Source organism: Abramis brama, assembly GCF_963993115.1.
Source record: "Abramis brama genome assembly, chromosome: 10".
In the NCBI taxonomy this organism is placed as follows: Eukaryota; Metazoa; Chordata; class Actinopteri; order Cypriniformes; family Leuciscidae; genus Abramis; species Abramis brama.
The window spans coordinates 8833391-8848898 of record NC_139972.1 but is presented as its reverse complement, the minus strand read 5'-3'; the positions used below and the strand labels follow the sequence as shown (position 1 = coordinate 8848898).

The 15508-nt window shown below is 39.7% G+C and overlaps 1 protein-coding gene across 1 annotated transcript in view; it reads right to left on the bottom strand.

Moving 5' to 3' along the window:
- Positions 1 to 15508, bottom strand: part of grm5b (glutamate receptor, metabotropic 5b) — a gene marked incomplete at its 5' end in the record, with an annotated part of 65961 nt that overhangs the window by 19803 nt on the left and 30650 nt on the right. The window lies entirely within an intron of this gene.

Sequence of the window (15508 nt, the reverse complement as noted above, 5' to 3'; positions counted from 1 at the left end):
ATCAGAGTTGTGAGTAAAAAGTCAAAATTGCAAGATATAAACTCTGAATTGCGAGATATAAACTTTGAATTGCGAGATATAAACTCTGAATTGCGAGATATAAACTTTGAATTGCGAGATATAAACTCTGAATTGCGAGATATAAACTCTGAATTGCGAGATATAAACTGAATTGCGAGATATAAACTCTGAATTGCGAGATATAAACTCTGAATTGCGAGATATAAACTCTGAATTGCGAGATATAAACTCTGAATTGCGAGATATAAACTCTGAATTGCGAGATATAAACTGAATTGCGAGATATAAACTCTGAATTGCGAGATATAAACTGAATTGCGAGATATAAACTCTGAATTGCGAGATATAAACTCTGAATTGCGAGATATAAACTCTGAATTGCAAGATATAAAATCAGAGTTGTGAGTAAAAAGTCAAAATTGTGAGATATAAACTCTGAATTGCGAGATATAAAATCAGAGTTGTGAGTAAAAAGTCAAAATTGCAAGATATAAACTCTGAATTGCGAGATATAAACTCTGAATTGCGAGATATAAACTTTTAATTGCGAGATATAAACTCTGAATTGCGAGATATAAACTCTGAATTGCGAGATATAAACTTTGAATTGCGAGATATAAACTCTGAATTGCGAGATATAAACTCTGAATTGCGAGATATAAACTGAATTGCGAGATATAAACTCTGAATTGCGAGATATAAACTCTGAATTGCGAGATATAAACTCTGAATTGCGAGATTTAAACTGAATTGCGAGATATATACTCTGAATTGTGAGATATAAACTCTGAATTGCGAGATATAAACTCTGAATTGCAAGATATAAAATCAGAGTTGTGAGTAAAAAGTCAAAATTGTGAGACAAACTCTGAATTGCAAGATATAAACTCTGAATTGCGAGATTTAAACTGAATTGCGAGATATAAACTGAATTGCGAGATTTAAACTGAATTGCGAGATATAAACTCTGAATTGCGAGATTTAAACTGAATTGCGAGATATAAAATCAGAGTTGTGAGTAAAAAGTCAAAATTGTGAGTTATAAACTCTGAATTTTAAGACAAACTTAAAATTGTGAGATATAAAAAAAAAGAAAAAAAAAAGAAAAAGGTCACTATTCCCTTTTTAAATTTTGTTTATTCCATAAAGAATGCTTCACACTTATTTGTATAGCTCTACACACTCACTGGATGACAATATTTGAGTCTATTTAACTATAAATAAGTCAAGCTCAAGCAATGGAGTAACACTGAGACATAAATCTCCCTCTGTGTGTTTCTCAGTAATACTGATCAATAAACCGTCTAACACTGATTAAACCAAACAGCTTTTTTGAATATACACTACAATTCAAAAGTTTGGGTCACTGAGATTTTTTTAAAACAAACTAAAACTTTTATTCAGCAAGGATGCATTAAATTGATCAAAAGTGACAGTAAAGATGTTTATAATGTTACAAAAGATTTCCATTTCAAATAAACGCTGTTCTTTTGATCTTACTATTCATCAAAGAGTCCTAAAATATAAAGCAGCACAACTGTTTTCAACATTGATAATAATCATAAATGTTTCTAGAGCATCAAATCATCATATTAGACTGATTTCTGAAGGATCATGTGACACTGAAGACTGGAGTAATGATGCTGAAAATTCAGCTTTGATCACAGGAATAAATTACAATATATTCACATAGAAAACAGTTGTCTTCATTTTAATAGTATTTTACTGTTTTTACTGCATTTTTGATCAAATAAATGCAGCCTTGGTGAGCAGAAGAGACTTCTATCACATAAAAAAACGTATGCTAGCTTACAATATTATATTTCAAACAGACTCGCGATTGCAGAATCAAACCTGAGTGTTGCTGCCATGACAACATGAAGACACGCCAAGGTTTTACAGCAAACATGTGCTGATCAGCGTGAGGTGACGGAACTCAGAGGACGTTAAAGAAATCACACACACACACACGGGTCACAGGAGGACAGTGTCAGTGTGTGCCAGCGTCCCTCCATCAGATCGTTCTCTCTGCTCTGACAGTTACAACCTTCAAATGAAGTGTGTTGTGACCGAACAGCCCAGATCAAACCAGACCTCCTCTCATCTCCTGTCATGTGTAAAATGTTGTGACGTCTTTACATCGGCCGCTAATTGGGTGCAAAACGAGAGAAAAGGAGCACAGAGAGAAAGCGAGGGGTTAAAACAACATCCGTAACCCATTTTTCTTAACGTTTCCTTTTCTTTTTGTCACTATTTTTGCTGTGACATTTATTATATTAACACAAACAGACTACAATTGAATTTTTTTTCCTATATTAGAAATAGCATTTTCCTAGATAAAAATATAATACAAAATAAATATATAAAATAATATAATATAATATAAAAATAGATAAATATTATTATTAAATAATTATTACTATCACTACATAAGAATATAAAAATTAGCTACTAAATAAAAAATAAAATAATTATTACTATAGTAATATTAAATTGTATAGACTAAATAGAATAAAATTCAAAATTTTACCCAGATTATAAATGACATTTCTCCAGATCCAAAATACTTTTTTTTTGTTTTGTTTTTTTGTTATTGTAGTAAAATGAACTGATTAATATTTCCCATTAAGACCAGGATCATGTAAGAACTTCATTAGGATCTCATTTGTCTATAAAGGACAGAATAAGAGCAGCATGAAGGAGTTTGGGAAAAGTAAATAGAGAAAGAGAGAGATTGCCGTGGTCTATCCATTCGTTTAAGTCAGGACATAATGGGCGATCGTCAAGCGTTTAGAGAGAGCTGAAAATAGAGAGCAATTACTACAGCCAGTCAAAACACTGGCCACAGCTGTCCTTCACACAGAAACACACGCTAAAACATCACAGACCTCACACAACACACCCAAATATAGTCTAAATATTTCTGTGTCTTTGATTTTAGCAACTAAAGCTATCACCCAAATATGAAAGTCTGTGTCACAATTGTATCATTCCAAAACCATACTTTCCTTCATGTCTGTTTTTTTTTTTACAAGTATTGTTCATGTGATCTGTGCACTATATTCCAGGGCCGTAACCACCATAGACATTAGCTATGTTTCCATCTAATATTGTCTCTATATTTTAATATGTTTTATTCAAGTAAAGATTAATAAAAAAAAGGTAGAAAAAAACCCTAAAACTAGCATGAAATCAATGTTAAAGCATAAATAAGAAAGCTGTAAAGTAATCTCTGGTTTAAACTCGCTTGCTCGCATTGGATTTTGGGAAATATGTGCATTTAGCAAGTGTACAACGAATGTACACTTGAATTCAGAGAGGATTGTGGGTATAAAGTAGTAGAACGAATGTAGGGAATGATGTCATTCACTCAGAATTTGGACACCACTACAAAATTGCAGACACTCGATATAGTGCACTATGTAGTGGATAGGGAGCGGTTTCGCATAGCTCCTGTTTTTAAGCGCATTTTGAAGTATCGCATCAAAAACGAGAGATTGAAACGCCAAATTTCGAAAGAAAATCCCTCAATTCGCAAAAAAGTTTTTACTCGCACTTAAGGTGGTTTTTGAAAAGAGTTAATCCAAATAATGGGAGATGGAAACGCATTTGCAGAATAAACGCACAATAAACCCACGTGACTGATCGGCTGTTTCCTCATGATGGGAATTCGGGCTCTTTTTAGGGAACCAAACCGGATCATTTGTCTCAGCTCAGTAATACAAGTAAACGTTTGCGTGTGTTACTCATCTTGTTTTCTGACCTGATATTAAGGATGAACTTTTCGCCACACTGCTCGACCACACGCGCTTCATACAGTGACTGAATATTATGTTAATGTGTGGCTGATTATGATTTCACTTTTCTAACTTTAGTCAGTGTGTAATGTTGCTGTTTGAGCATAAACAACATCTGCAAAGTTACGAAGCTCAAAGTTCAAAGCAAAGGGAGATATTTTATTTTAAAGAAATTGCTTTAAGGACTACAACAAACGGCTGGTAAGGACTACACGACATTCATCCTGGGTTAGTGACATCACAAACCCTAGAATTTACATAAACCCCGCCCCCGGAACACGATTTATAGATTATCATGACAGAATATGCTAATCAATGACTAGAAGATAACTACACATAAGCTACATAAATTCATCAACTAACCATTCAGAAATGTCCTGTTGCTTCTACATGTTGTCACTTCTTCTTGAGTCTCTCCATTATTGTCTGACTCCGGTTTGAACATAAACTTTGACACTTTCAGTGCAAGTCTGTGTGAGGTAAAAGGACACGAGCTGTTGAAGCTCCGCCCTCTGTGCCGGGAGCAGCAGCTCATTTGCATTTAAAAGGACAGACACAAAACGGTGCGTTTTTGCTCACCCTCAAAAAGTGACAATTTTAACATGCTATATAAAAATATCTGTGGGTATTTTGAGCTAAAACTTCACATACACACTCTGGGGACATCAGAGACTTATTTTACATCTTGTGAAAAGGGCATTATACCAACCCTTTAATGTGTATATAATACACATCATAATGTACACATTAATACTTATTAAAATAACATTCAATTAGTGACTTGACATGTGGCTGAGCAGTGTAATGAAATGATAATCATATTATTCTGTCTTGTATACACCAAAAGGGAAAACGGCTCTCAGACAGGAACTGACTCTCACCATTCACTTAAAGGATTCGGCTCATAGAGTCAAACGACACATCACTGTTTCCACTGACGGGTGTTTTATTTACTGTTGGTTACCAGGTTACTAATATCACCGTCGTCCGCTCGAACAAGCTGATGGAAACGAACCTAATTCGCATTTGTTTGATTTTTCTTTTTTTTTGCAAACTTGGAAAAGATTCACTTCACGTTTGGATTAAAACCCAGCTATTGAACGGGACAAGTCCTCCCCAATAATTAGAAATGTCCAAACTGCCTTAGCAGTCTAACCGCGCTCATCAATGTCAAAAGGATTGAGATGGCCAATCATTTGAGATGGTCTTAATTTTTGGATTTTCTTGTTTTGACAGAAAACCAAAGGGATCCATTAAAGCTTCTCTTTTATTGACAACAGCCGGTTTATCAGCACTTCTCATTACAAGATGGTTGCCGCATGTTGTGTTTCCGAATGAACGCTATAAGAGACACAAACTCAGACGCTGTGTCTGAAATTGAAGACTTCCCGACTATAGAGGAGAACTGGCCCCCGACTGAGCCTGGATTCTCCCAAGGGTTTTTCTCCATTCTGACACTGATGGAGTTTGGGTTCTTGCCACTGTCGCCTCTGGCTTGCTTAGTTGGGGACACTTAATAATCAACAACATTATTGATCTGACAGCACTGACACTATTGGATGAGAGCCGAACTAAGCTGGATGATGACATCACTGTTTTCTGCAGAGCTGCTGTATAGATGAAATTAACTAATAAAATAATGAATGATCTTACACTGAATCAACACTGAACTGACTTTAGACAAACATAAAGCCAAGGGAGAGGATTATTGAATGGAAGTGAAGTGACACAACTGGAAGGTCAGGTGACATTAACAACATGGCATTTGTAGTACTGTATGTCCAATTGCGTTCATACTAACCATATTCATACATTACAGAACTTACTTTTTTTTTATTTAAATTGAAACTCAAATGTAGTTCCTACTCAGACAGTGTGAGATTTGGGACGCAGCGAGAGATTAGTTTTAAGTGTGAACTGAGCCGCTGCAAACACCTGCAGATCAGGTAAATGAACACAGTTTCACTCTGATACACAGCATGCATGTATGATTCAGTTGCAGCCTTTGAGATGTGATAATTGCACTGAGCCATATCACCAATCTGGTTTTATTTCAATTAAATACATAGCCTAGAATGCACAAAGTCGTATGGACTTCTTTTCCAGTGCTTGTTTTTTGGCATTATTGTCCCCATTCACTTTTATTGTATGAAAAAGAGCAGTGTGAACATTCTGCTAAACATCCCATTTTTTGTTCCACTGAAGAAAGTAAGTCGTACAGATTTGGAACGACAATAAATGACAGAAATAAATTTTTTAGGTGAACTATCCTTTTAAATATGGTTTGTGGCATGTATGAGTTACACTCTCACGGTCTTTAAAACAAATGTCAGGCTAAGTGGTGTGTTTGTGTGTTTTAGGCTTGCTGCGATCATATTCATGAGGTCAAAAATGCATGCTGTGTCCATCTGCACAAAATCTGACAAGACAGAAAAACAGACCCACTCACATGAGACTGACGGTGACACACACACACACACACACACACACACACAGTCAAGTTTGGCAGACAGATTACTGGAGGGTGCTGACTCAAACACACACCAAAATACTGAAATTTGCAACACTCACACTGGTGACCCACAGGGTTTCTCACACGCAAATGTTTCTGTCACTTTGATTGGCAGGCCGGGAAACTTTGACACACACACATCACTCAACGCTTTCAGACATTCTCTCTCTCAGTCTTCTTCTATTACATCCTTCAACAAACAATAAACACCTTCTTAAACTTTACTCTCTCTCTGTCATTGGAAGCATTAGGAAGTCAGATTCATTTGGATAAATCAGCAAATGATCAAGTTCAAAAAGTCGCTCCATCCACCACATTTTATGTTTTATTTTGAATAGCAATAAAATAAATTAATATTAAATATACTGTACAAAAATATATGATTTAATCCAATTTATTTTTGATCTGGCACAAAATCAATGTGGGCTTTCAAACTCAATCAAAGAGTTTTACAATATTTTCTTTCAAAACAAATTGTAATTTAATCACCTGATAGTTACATATTTAAAAAGAAATATCCCTCCTAACAAGCTCCAATGCAGTTTGCTACTTTTTGTTATTAGGTTGTGTAGTTAACGTTAGATTACAATGAGCTTGAGAAGCAGATTCACTGATTAAAACGCCAACCAGAACTTACATTTTCCTTTTTTCCAGGTGCAGTGATTTACACGTTCACTTCAGAAACCGTTAAGCTCTGAGCGACTAATGTGTGATGATGTGTGCGACTGATGTGTGCGACTGTGAGCGACTGATGTGTGATGATGTGTGCGACTGATGTGTGCGCGACTGTGAGCGACTGATGTGTGATGATGTGTGCGACTGTGAGCAACTGATGTGTGCGACTGATGTGTGCGACTGTGAGCGACTGATGTGTGATGATGTGTGCGACTGTGAGCAACTGATGTGTGCGACTGATGTGTGCGACTGTGAGCGACTGATGTGTGATGATGTGTGCGACTGTGAGCGACTGATGTGTGCGACTGTAAGCGACTGATGTGTGCGACTGTGAGCGACTGATGTGTGCGACTGTAAGCGACTGATGTGTGCGACTGTGAGTGACTGATGTGTGCGACTGTGAGTGACTGATGTGTGCGACTGTAAGCTACTGATGTGTGCGACTGTGAGCGACTGATGTGTGCGAATGTGAGTGACTGATGTGTGCGACTGTGTGCGACTGATGTGTGCAACTGTGAGCGACTGATGTGTGATGTGTGCGACTGTGTGTGACTGATGTGTGCGACTGATGTGTGATGATGTGTGCGACTGTGAGCGACTGATGTGTGATGATGTGTGCGACTGTAAGCGACTGATGTGTGCGACTGTGAGCGACAGATGTGTGCGACTGTGTGCGACTGATGTGTGATGATGTGTGCGACTGTGAGCGACTGATGTGTGATGATGTGAGCGACTGATGTGTGATGATGTGTGCGACTGTGAGCGACTGATGTGTGCGACTGTGAGCGACTGATGTGTGCGACTGTGAGCGACTGATGTGTGTGACTGAGCGACTGATGTGTGCGACTGTGAGCGACTGATGTGTGTGACTGTGAGCGACTGTGAGCGACTGATGTGTGCGACTGTGAGCGACTGATGTGTGCGACTGTGAGCGACTGATGTGTGCGACTGTGAGCGACTGATGTGTGATGATGTGTGCGACTGTGAGCGACTGATGTGTGCGACTGTGAGCGACTGATGTGTGTGACTGTGAGCAACTGATGTGTGCGACTGTGAGCGACTGATGTGTGCGACTGTGAGCGACTGATGTGTGCGACTGTGAGCGACTGATGTGTGTGACTGTGAGCGACTGATGTGTGCGACTGTGAGCGACTGATGTGTGCGACTGTGAGCGACTGACGTGTGATGATGTGTGCGACTGTGAGTGACTGATGTGTGCGACTGTGAGCGACTGATGTGTGCGACTGTGCGACTGTGAGCGACTGACGTGTGATGATGTGTGCGACTGTGAGTGACTGATGTGTGATGTTTGGACGTCATCCGCACTGTGTTTGTGAAAGTTTGAGGTAGTTCATCATCAGCGAGAATCCTGGAGGCAGAACGAGATATTCATGGTAAATCCAGAAGCCTCTCTTTAAAGTCTCACTCGGTCTGTTCACATCCCTCTCTGACTAAATCTGAGACTGGCGGCGGGGGGGTGTTGGTATGGGTGACAATTCTGTTGCTATGACAACAAGCCATTCCGATTTTGTTCCATCTCCAGCTCATAGTGCAGAACTGAAGGAACAAGAGAGGAAACGGAACAGAATGTCTATCGTTTCACACACACACACACACACACACACACACACACTTGGACTGTCATTAATCAGTTAGCGCTCAGTGTGTCTCTGTGGGGTAAATGCTGCGGGCAGGACAGGGCTAATGCATGTCACGCGGGCCATAGAGATCAGTGTTGGGAGAGTTCAGTGAGACAGGTCCATTAACGCTGACACGCCAGTTTCATCTCTTTAAACCCTACAGGCTGCTTGTGGTGGAAATGAGGAGAGGGCAGATGTGTGTGTGTGTGATGGGCTTGTGTGTGCGAAATCCTCCAGCAAGAGCGTAAGAGGATCTGGGATATTCCTAATGTCACACGTTAGTAATCCTACAAGCCTCGCTCACGAAACCTCACAGGTTGACCACGCCAAACATGACAACACGCATGAAACTACTAAAAATGAGTAGGGCTGGGACGGTATGGATTTTTTCTTACCGCGGTTGAAAAGCAAGAAATTCCCGCGGTATTGCGGTAAACCGCTTTAAACCTCAACCCCCCTTCCCACCCTCCCCCAGTTTTTTTTCTGCGACGTTGCGGCTGGAACAACAAAGTGTGGCAATGATAATCTCAGGTAGTGTTTATGTGCTTTATTTAATGTTAAAAGCATGCAATGTGACTTTGAATATCGTTTAGTGCTCCAGCTTTGTAGCTGTAAAAGCAACAATGGATAATTCACCTCAGATCTTGAAATTAAACAAATGGAAACAAGAACGTTCAAACTGTGAACAAACAAGTGTATTCTTTGACAAATATTGTTTTAGTAACTCAGTAGCCTATGTATTTTTAATAATGTTTAAATGGTGTAATATTTGTGAATTTGATTATGTAGCCTACTTATCCATTTTCTTGCAAGTGCCGTCAAGATTACTGCGAGTGTGCACTTGCCGCGACTCCGCGAGGGTTGACAAATGCGGTCTTCACGTGAGAGAATTGTTAAATAAGCACTTGCAATTAAAAGCTGAGGTCCTGCTTTTACTTTTTTTTTTTTTTACGGTGCGGCTTGGACGCGGCGTCCGTCGAAAATAGACTAGGCGACTATCTTTAGCGAAGCGGCGCGGAGAGACGCTTCTGAAACGCGCCGCGTCGTGGCTGTTGTAAACACAAGCATTGACTAGAGTGGGCGCGATCAGCTCCGGTATCCGCGTCGCAGCCGTAACGCGCCACAGAGTGTAAATAAGGGGTTATAGTCAATAGCCTACGAATGGAATGTTATTATGTGTCATGGAACAATTTGCGAACTTGCGAAAGGTCGGATTTGCTCCATCTTTTGATAAGTTTTGTTTAGAAAACCTTGAATCCATGCAAGACACAATGTTATTAGACACAATCCATGTCATTAGAATCAATGAATCCATGTCATTAGACACAACCTGAACACATGAAGGCCAGTGTTTATTTTTTATTTTATTTTTTTTATTTTTTGCGGTGATGACGGTGACGAGCTCAGACCCGCGGTAGGCGTCACGTGACCGCGGTATTGCGGTAATGCGGTAACCGTCCCAGCCCTAAAAATGAGCAAATAAAAGAGTGCAATTCCTGTTCCAATAGTAGCACCAAACGGAATAGTAAAAAAAAATGTTTTTCACAATGCTCTGGCTGGTGAAGCTAAGGTGCTCTGGCTGGTTGCTAGGGCATTACTAAGATGTTCTAGGTCAGGGATGTCCAAACCTGCTCCTGGAGGGGCCATTACCTGAAGAGTTCAGCTCTAACCCTAATTAAACACACCTGAACCCACTAATCAATGTCTTCAGACTTACTAGAAACGTCCAGAAAGGTGTTTTGGATCTGGCTGCAGGATGTTGGCCCTCCAGGAGCAGGATTGGACGCCCCTGTTCTAGGTGGTTGCTAAGGCATTGTTAAGGTGCTATGGGTGGTTGCTAGGGAATTGCTAAGGTTGTTGCTATGGTGTTCTTGGTGGTTGCTAGGGCATTACTAAGGTGTTTTGGATGGTTTCTCCAGGGTGTTGCTAAGTCAAGTCACATTTATTTGTATAGCACTTTATACAATACAGATTGTTTCAAAGCAGCTTCACAGTAAAGAATGTGTTCTGTTTGGTTGATAAGGCATCACTAGGGTATTCTGGGAGGTTGCTAGGGCATTGCTAAGGTGTTCTGGGTAGTATCTAGGGCGTTACTAAGGTTTTCTGGGTGGTCGCTAAGGCATTTCTAAGGTGTTATGGGTGGTTTCTAGCTTATTCCTCCTTATTAAACCACCGTCTTTGTGATTTTCCGGTATCTAGATATGGCTATACCAAAAATGTGTGGGTATGTAGATGTGAGTGCGTGTGCATTCTTGAGCAGATGTTTCGTTCTGTCGTACGTGTGTGCGCTCCAGAAATGACAGACCTTGAGCTTTGAGACGCTTTGATCCTCAGTGTTTCATCTCTGGCCTTAGATCAGTAGTCTAACAGAGGGCCATTTACACACAGGCACACACACACTTTTTCATTTTTAAGTCTGCCTTATACAACCAAATTAAAAATTAAAAGTGGGGATGCCAATTGAACATGTTCATTTTAATTATAAAAAACAACAACAAATGCATGCATGCATGTAGGATTCCATTATATGGGATTTTCTCACCATTTAAGAATTAAAACAAAAAAACATGAGCCATGACGCAACTCTAAACGCATGTAAACATAGACTAACAATGAACAATGATGTATGCAATTAAATGTAATTAATTTGATTAATAATTGTTCTGAAAAAGCCAGTTGGTGAAAAATCATCCTGTTATAAATCAGTTTTTTCTCTAGATAATTTGCACAAATCTCTGCTGCCTGCTCCGTCTTTCACAGGCTTTCGTCCTGATTTCTCTGCTCTCCTTTTCTCTCAGCTGTTAAATATTCCTCTCACACTTTCGGCACTGCCGGGAGGAAGAGGAGGATGACGAAGACTTGACAGCTCCTCCGCATGGAACACAGACCACAGCGCAAACATCCCATCCTGCCTGAGAGGGAGGCAGACAGGAAACGCATCATAAACACTGTCAGGGCCTTTAATGATCATGAAGTTTGCTCTATTTGCTTGCAGTTTCTAGACTGTCGTGTGTCTGACCTGAGACCTGTGCCGATGCCTATACTGCACAAAAACATGGCAAGAGCATCTCAAGTGGCACGCTCTAATCTGATCGTCTGGCTTCAGGCAATTTCCAGGAGTCGGGAAACAGAGATTTATATCATTCCACCGGGAAACAAAGTCAAGTTTATGAGTTCCCAATGCTAAAATGAACGCTTCTGTGGAAGAACTAGGATTTGGCAAGATTTGATATAATCCAATATTGACAAAATCAAAGTAGATGCTATGTTTAATTTGGTGAAGCTAAGGTGTTCGGGTGGTTGCTATGGCATCGTTAAAGTGTTCTGGGTTGTTTGCAGTAGCGTTCCTAAGGTGTTCTGGGTGGTTGCTAGGGTGTAGATAAGGTGTTATGTGTGGTTGCTAAGGTGTTAAGGTATTTTGAATTATTGCTAGGGACTGGGAGGTTACTAGGGCATTATTAATGTATTCTGTGTGGTTGCTAGGGGATTACTAAGGTGTTCTAGGTGGTTGCTATGCTGTTGCTAAGGTGTTCTGGGTGGTTGCCAGGGCATTACTAAGGTATTCTGCGTGGTTGCTAGAGCGTTGCTAAGGTGTGCTGAGTGGTTGCTAGGGTGTTGCTAAGGTGTTCTAGGTGGTTACTAGGCTGTTGCTAAGGTGTGTTGGGTAGTTTCTAGGGTGTTGTTAAGGTGTGCTGGGTGGTTGCCAGGGTGTTGGGCTAAGACCTTTCTAGGGCTAAGACAGTTCAACCAAAAATAAAACAATTGTCATCATTTATATGATACATTTTTTCCAAACCTTTATGACTTTATTTTACTATGTTCTGAAAGAAGATATTTGATGGAATGTTTTTGTCTTTATACGTAAAGTTTTTCATTATATATACTTTCCTGTAGCTCAAATTGTAGTCATGCTAGCAACACCAAGATCAAGGGTTTGATCCCCATGGATGCATGAACTAATGAAAAAAAAGTATGCCGTCAATGCAATACAAGTTGCTTTGGATAAAAGACTCATGGCAAATGCATAATTGTCTGGCAAATAATTGAAAAGTTAATCAGGTCCAAAACAACATTGGACCCCATTGACTTTCATTGTATGGAGACAACTTTTCAAAATATGTTCTTTTAGAACAAATAAAATCATTTAGGTTTGAAATGACATGTGGGTGAATAAATGATGACAGAAGTTTCATTATTAAAATTAAATATGGAATTAGTTGTTAGTGGAGTTAGAATGTAGGATGAAAAAAACAAACACACCTTTATTCTATTTTATCTTATTGTTTTGTGAGTTACTGCATGTCAAATTTCATATTTACCAGCCAAAACATCACATTAAAAATGCAAACTGTGTTTGGTCCCGGGATCGTTTGATTTTGGTTCATTTGCAATGCCAGTGATTTTCTGGAACCTGTGAGTGTGTTCACACACATCCGGTAAAGATCCCGTAAAGACACGTGACTTCAGGATGTGACGTGTAACTTATGCGTCGAAAACATGTACACTAACGCATCGCGTACCGTTCCACAAAGCTGGCGAACGATCTCAGCTCCAGCGCGGATAGTAAGGAGCTCCTGGTCTCCGCTTCATTCCAGTTTGCAGACATTTTTTCGTTCTTTCTTTGTTGATGACGAACACAAACTTTCTTCTAAGAGCAACAGAGTCGCACGATGGCACGTGCGTCATCACTACGACACACCCCTCACGGCATTGGTCCTGGCTTTGTTCACACAGGGCGCGTTCCGGGACTGATCCCGGCAATGTAACTAGGTCCCCATCCCGGCATCAATCCTGGCATCAATCCCGGGACGTGTTTGCGTTCACACAGAAGGCACTCAAGCAATTGTACGGCAATTTCCCTGGGATAAACGCGCTGTGTGAAAGGGGCTTATGTTATGAGTCACACACACAATAGATCACCCAGATGAAGGAATAGATCACCCAAAAAACAAAATTCTGTTACTATTTTCAAAAGTTAGGCAGAAAGATTTCCTGTGAAAAAGGAATTCAATTTCAGTCTGTTCCTCACAGAAAGCTAGTGGACCACTTTCATTTCTGTGCTGTTTTGTGGTTATCAGTCAGGGTTGTTGTGATTCTTCAGACCATGTGACCTGAGACTAAAGCAGTAAACGCAGTAATAACGGTGTGTGTGTGTGTCTGTGTGAGAGGGTCTTACAGCGGCCGGACTCAAAGAGAGGAGACTTGAGATTGTGAAACACATTTTACCTGAAGATAATGCAATGATGATTATGATGATGGTTATGAAGGTGACAGTGATGATGATGATGGATTATGATGACTGTAACTTCCTGTAGTTTCTCATCTGGACTGAGCAGCTGATGCTGAAAGAGTCAAACACACAGAGGTACTCTCACACACGCACATGTTCCTTTCACTATATGAACTGAAAGTTTTAATTGTTATTCAATGAGAAATACTACTTTCATGACACTTCTGTGGTGTTTTTCTGTTATTTTGGAGCTCAAAATATAAGTGATGAAAGAAGAAATGTCAAAAAATAAAAGTGAAAAAAGAGAAAATCTTTTGGGATAATCAGCACATATAAGTTTGTTAAATGTGTATTTGTGTGCAAATCAAAGACAAATAATAATGATCATTCTATGGCCCTGTTCACACCTGGTATTAAGATGCGTTTTGGTCGATCGGGTCATAAGTGGACGACGCTAAATAAACCGGGTTTAAAATGTTTTGATCTTGTCCACTTCCAGAGGTTGTTGAAAACGCATTCGACCGGATTGCTTTCGTAGTGTAAACGCTCATGTGGTCGAATGTGTTCAAACAGCCTTGAAGCAAAAATGCCACCAAATTGAATAAAAATGCTTCCAAAAACCAAGATATGGTGCAAAAAAAAGTCTCTATAAGTTTGTTTTTAATATTTATAACCAATATCACATTAGCAAAAGTGCTGTGTTCCCGAATGCAAATGTGATATTGATTTTATACAACAATTCAATAAACAATAAGTTAATATGCTATTAGGCACATATTTTTCCTCTATTTTGCCAATGAAAAAATAGTTCCAAAAAGTAAAGCCATTGCGCTTCTCCAAGCAACACAGTTTCAGTTTCGTTACTGAATAAGGCCTAGTCCACACGGACACGGGTATTTTTATAACCGGAGTTTTTCCTCCTGCGTTTAAAAAAAAAATCCCGTCCACACATGCTCGGTTTAAAAGAAATCTCCGCCTACGTGAAAACGCAAAAACACGCTATCAAGCGCTGTCAAGAGCATGCCACACCAGCAGGCGGCGATATAACCCTAATCGTAAAGCCACGTTGGCCAATCAGAAGCCTGAATCAGAAGCAAAAACCCCGGTTTTACTGTCTACACGACAACACTGCAACCGGCGTTTCTGAAAATCCTCACCCTGGCAGGGGTTTTCAAAAATGTTTCAGTGACCTGATACTGCGTTTCCGTGTGGACGAACGGCCGAACCGCGTAAAAAAAGTCACGGTTATAAAAATACCCGTGTATCTTAGACAAGGCCTAAATCCGTGTTATTGAACGAATCGGTCTAATGAGTGACTCGCGACTCACTCAATCACTTCTGCTTTGTCCCTGAATGAATCAGCCGTTTTGAATGAATCGTTTGACTGAATGATTCAATGATTAATTCGTTAAGGCAGTGATTTGCCGCCACCTACTGCCGGGTTTAGTATTATTTCATTTTAGCTGAGGGACTGAAGAACAAAGATTGAATGCGGTTTTTGTTTTCGGTTGTGATTGTAACAATAGTTGTTGTTAAAGAGAGAGAATGTGTTTATAAATAGACTATTAAGAGGGAAATATGAGATAACATTGTAAATATAACAGAGAAAAAGTAATTGCAGTCGCATTGCATT